The sequence below is a fragment of the Esox lucius genome, chromosome 22, assembly GCF_011004845.1.
Source record: "Esox lucius isolate fEsoLuc1 chromosome 22, fEsoLuc1.pri, whole genome shotgun sequence".
In the NCBI taxonomy this organism is placed as follows: domain Eukaryota; kingdom Metazoa; phylum Chordata; class Actinopteri; order Esociformes; family Esocidae; genus Esox; species Esox lucius.
Window position 1 is genome coordinate 15,321,077 of NC_047590.1, and position 6,000 is coordinate 15,327,076.

Consider the following 6,000-nt stretch of genomic DNA (forward strand, 5'->3'; position numbering starts at 1 on the left):
ATAATCCCTTGTCCACAACAATGTAACCTAATGTCCCAAGCCATATTGGGTATTAATGCTAATCTGCTTCAACCACAGTTTGTCTCTGATAATTTCCGCTCACACGTCACCACCATAATGACAGCTAAAGAAAACGGCCGTGATGACGTGACGAACCACACAAACGTACTGCACTCAAATGCCCGAAGAAGACAGACACACATCTGTTTAAGAGAGAAATGTGTAGAACACGGTCTGGGCTTGCCAAGCATAGGATGTCTGCTCTCTTGAGAACAATGGAATGAGTTCTTGGCTGTGGCCAGGGTGAGGGTGTGGAGGGCGTGGAGTGGTTAGGGCGAGTTCGGGGCTCCGTGGCCCAGCCCAGTGGATGTGACCTGGGCTGGCTGGGCTGCACGGCTGGGTGGGGCCACAGGAAGTCTGGTGCTCCTTCTGCCAATTAGGCGACTCGGCCTTACCAACCAATCGATAGTCTGACACAGGGCCATAAATAATTAACTGTTAATCTTTGATGTGTCGTTGATGGGTTGCTTGTAGACGTAAGCGTAACGAGCAGCAAATGTGAAAACTTGTGATGACTTACCAGGCTCTGACTGAAGTAGTCACAGAATTCTCTGTAAGTTATGGGCAAATCGCAAGCCTAATGGTTAACAGGTACTGAATGCTGAGTATTAAGTTAGGATGGGGTCCTTACTGTTGTTTTTTTCCCATATTGTTCATTAAAAGAAATATATAAATATATGAAATGTATGTTTTGTTGTGGGATTTCTTCTAAGGAAATCCCTCCCCAAAGTGAAGATAATAAATTGTCACTTACTATTGTTCCAGGAAGTAATTTTGTCTTAACTAAACCATTTACAGGACACACATTGCTGTCAATGCCTGCATGAACAAATCGCAAATTACAATTTTGTCAGATCATTGGAATGTAGAATCTGTTTGTATTCAACATTTGATGGCCCATTGGTTATCGTAGCCTCCTCAATTAACACACAAAAGCTGTTTTAAATCCAAATGTTCTCCCACACAAGACCTACGGCCTTGGCATAACCAAGGATTTTCCAGACATTTAACAAGTTCTCAAGGACAGAACAGATAAGCCCATTCAGACATTAGAGAAACAATACAGGGGCAAGAGAAGTTCCTCTTCTGTTTCGAGGAATGCTAAGAGCCAGCTAGTCAATCCATTCACACAAGATGAGCCTTGCTCTAGCATTTCAACTCTGCTCCATGTGGTCTCCAGCATTTACTTCCAGAAAACTCTCTCACTCCTCTTCGTGTTTCCTCCCATTGTTCTCTTCCCTGTGCCGATCCAGACTCCTCCCAAGTATACGAGAAAAGGTAGGATGTTAAAGCCCAGTTTCCTGTCAGCCAGTGAGGCCGAGTGAGAGGTGTGGGGGGCTGTCGGGTGTCCAGATATGACCTTCAGCTCCTAAAATCAGGCAAGTCATTTTCGGAGGAGGATCCATCAGAGATGGGAAAATGTGTCAGTCAATGCATTAAGTAAGGCAAAACGGGAGTCTTCAACCCTGGTTCCAAAAAACCTGGGAGGCTGCATGAAATGCAAATATTGGTTTTTTTGAAAAATACATGCCCATTTTGAATTTGATGCCAGCGACACATTTCTAAAAAGTGGGGACAGTTTTCGAATCTGGATGATATCATTTTGCATACACTCACAAACCAAGTGTCATCAGCGATGTCATGGGTTTGTTCAAGCCTGATTTCATTTATCCTTGGCTTAGAGAAGACAGACAGATAAATCATGCAGACTTAGAGATTCTACTGAGCCAGAAGACTGCAGCCAGATGTTATACATAACCATTACTGTTACTCAGTGAACTTCCAGAGAATAACTGCAGCTTCCAGCCGTTATCTTCTGGTGGTTTGCTTGTCCAGTGGTAAAGCATGATTAAAACTAGAGGTTTTTATGGCTGTGTGGCCATTATGTTATGAGTGTATCAAAGGCATTGTACATAAAGTGTAGTATTACGCCATATTGCCCTATTATTAATGTCCATATCTAAATATGTTTTATTGTCAACAAGCAACAACATAATGAGGTCTAATAAACAGGTGGTCTATGTGCTATACAGCCCAAAGAGCTTCAGAAGCCCCTCACCCACATTTTACATTTAAATATCATGGTGGGGAACTTTATTCCAATTCTAAATCTAATATTCCCTAAGCCCTAACTCTAACCCAAACCCCAAAAATGTAACATTAACTCAAAATCTCAACAGTGAAACTTTCTGAAACCTTAACACAAATTGTAACTTTCACCTAAACCCTAATCCCTACAGTAAATTGAAAATATACCTTTCTTCATGAGGACAGGATACATTTTCTCATTGGACCAACTTATTAGACTGTCCTATCCAAACACACACCCTAATATATACCAGAACGTAACACAGTTTTAATGCCTAACCTGAACCCATCTAAACCTAAAAGTAACACCAAAGTTAAGTTTCTACCTAAAACTACATTTTCTGCTGCTAATACAAACTGTGAAATGAAAATGCACACACACACACACACACACGGAATTATACTGTACAGACGCCATGTCTACATTTAAACCAGTTCCTCACTTTAAGACAAAATAATCTTGCATCAACTGGACATTTAGTTGGTCATAATTTTAAAGAGGGCAATAAAAACTCTGAAAATAGTTTAAGTAATTCAGTGCCGTGTTTGCATTTATACATCCACACGCCAGCTGAACACCAGAAGATAGATGAACAGATTTAGCCAAAGAGCTTGTACATTTCCCCAGGAAATGTGAAATGACTACTTCCTCTAGGAGATGAGCAGGAACATAGCCTGTAGCTGTGAAACTGTAAACCCGAATTAACTGACGGTCCCAGTGGGTTGGAAAGGAAGGTCCCAGGCCCTGGCTGGCTTCCTGTCACAACCACAGGGGCCACAGAAGGTGCACAGCGCCACCCTGTGCCTAAATATGTTTAGAGCAAATATTCTGTTCCAAGTGAGACACTCACACAGGTGAAAACCATAACGTCCATAAGTCATAATGCTTTTATTAGTCATAAGACTACATCCTAGCCTTGAAGGCTTTGACGTGTCCCGGCAGGGACCTTCTCCTCTGACTAGTGATTTTAAATCCTCTGTGCTTGTATGCCAATGTAATAATCTTACACTGACAGACATAATATTTTAATGTCTTCCTCTGTCACAAGACCGCATATAAATCTAAACCAGTGAAATCTTCAGGGACTAGGTGTTATTAACTCTGCGGCGAACAGGGATGACTGAAACTCTTTAGCGGATGATTGTACAGTGTTGAGACTCTAGAGTTGAGATAAGTGTTCAATTAGGCATGCTGGGTTTAGAGGGCTTGAGGAACCCTGTAAACATTTGTCTTGTCCGCAGGAAACATTTCAGCGCCTCTGGACAGCTCTCTGGCCTGCACAGCACCACAGATGTACACGGATTCCCTCGGCACCGGTATTACAGAGATACACAAGTTAGCACTTGCACGCAAACACACACAAGTACACGCACATGCAGGTGCACACACACACCCACGCGAACACGAGTTCACGACACTCGCCATTAGGTTGTGCTAGCCTTAAAGCCTGCGTGGTGGTTCCTCCTTACAGTGAACCTCTAGAACCAGGAAGTGTTTTGGAGAGTATCAGTGGTCAATGTCCCCGTGTGCCTTGGTGTTTGTTTGTTTGTTTGTGTGGACATTAACTGTATTCCGAATGAGGTCCGTTCTCAAGGTCATTAGGAATCCCTCAGCTCCGGCCTGTCCTGTGAACTCCCAGTGCTGAGAGAAGGGCGTAGCGGGCTGCCATTGTGGTGGAAGAGTAAACATCATTGTCAGTGTGTGACCAACCCTCTTATGTTGAACATATACATTGTCTTGGAGGCGGCTGGTGGACTACTTAAGACAAATAGATATTTCCTTGCTCGTACACATTTATTTTCCCTAACTGTGGGAGGGCTCCAAAGCCATTGGACGGCACAGGGATAGGAAAGAAACACCAGAGGGTGTGGGTCAAAGGTCACCAGCTGGGTCCGGGCTTGGTCCTATGTGGCGTACACCTCTCTTGGCCTGACTGCTAAACTGAATCCTGACTTTCACAACTCCCTCTGTCCATCTTTCTCATTTCACATTCTGTCAATAAAACAAATACTTTATTTACATAGGAAAGGTCTTTTGACATCAATGGCTTTAATGCATTAATTTCAAGTTTCTATGGTAACTAATGACAGACTAATGTGGGCGTATACATTCAGGTTCAATTCCAAGGGTGGTGCAGAATACGAGACAAGAAAAAAAGGTAGTACTCACCCCTTATTTTCAAATGTTTTATTGCATGACAGTTTGAAATCAGATTGGATTTAATAAAGAGATCTTGCCTCTAATTAGCACACTCAAAAAAATACTGAATGTCAAAGTGAAAAATAAAATAATAATGGACTGCGCAAGTTTTCACTGTACGTTTTGCAGAAGCCTAACACCACACATCATCCTGAGAACACCATCCAAACCACGAAGGCCGCTGGGGGCTGCATCATGCTATGACGACTGGGAAGCTGGTTAGGGTTGAGATGAGGGTGAACGGAGCAAAATACAGAGACGTCTTGGAAGAAAACCTGATCCAGAAAACACATGACTGTTGCGAAAATTCAATCTTTCAGCTTGACAGCGACCCAAAACGCACAGCCAAGGCAATGCTGGTGTGGCTATGAGACAAGTCTGGAAACATCCTTGAGTGGCCCAGTCAGCGCCCGGACTCAATCCAATTGAGAATACGTGGAAAGAGTTGAAAATTGCTGTTCACCACAGGTCCCCATCCAACGTGACGGAGCTTGAGAAACTTTACAAAAAAGGGCAAAAATGTCTTTGTCCAGATGTGCAAGGTTGGTAGAGACTCATCCAAATAGACTCTGTCAAAGATGCCTCTGACAAACATCGACTAAAGCGGGTAAACATGTAAGCAATCAATTATTTTCTGTTTTACATTTGAAATAAATTTAGAACAATTTGCTGATTTTACTTTTGTACTTATTTATAATGAATAGCAACAATCAAGTTTGACTTCATTTTGTCATTGTATAAAATCTGGAAAAGTCAAAGGGGTGAATACTTTTGAGAGACACTCTACACAGGACAAAGAGATAATAAGCAGGAAACCTGTCATCAGTCCAAATCTCTCATCAAAGAAAGGTGAAAGTCAAACTTATTATATTTTCATTTTACATTTTATTTGAGTTGACAGCACTTGTAGGTACACGTTATTCTTGGTCAAAAAAGACAACTTTTCAGGGGGTGTACTTATGTTTTGACATGACTGGGTATACAAGTAGCCTATACAAAGAAGAATCAGCCATTGCAATTCAGGCATTAAATGACACATTTTACAGACATTTAAAACATTATATTAATCATTTATAAAAGATAATATCCCTGATTTTAGTTTTAGTAGTATTGTGTTGTATAAACACTTTCCAATTAAATGAGGATGACTCTTCAACCAATTATACCAAAGATATATCCCCATCTCTACCATAGGAAACCCTTAAATGTGTATCTGAGCAGCTGTATCATATCAATACAGACATCCAAAAAGGAAACAGGGCAGACTTGGAGTATCCAGAAATTCTAATGAACTCACAGGATAAGGAGAACAGTCATCATTCAGCTACAGAATAGGAAATATTTTGTATTTAAAATGCCAATACACTCCGATTTTCCAGTTAAAATTAGTATATCCTCTCTTTATACTAAACAAACATATATTTTGTTCAGCGACAAACCAAGGAAAGACTTCCAAAGACATATACCTTTTTGTAATCTCCTGGGATGAGTCCAGCTCACTGATAGTTCATGTGGCTAAGACAAGCGTCATCCCTAACCGGAACTCCCTATCTTAGGCATCTCTTTAATACAGCTTTAATACAGTACATTCCCAAGGGTTATCTAATGTGGATCTCATGGTTAGATGTCATTTCATGTCTGAAAATGCTGGA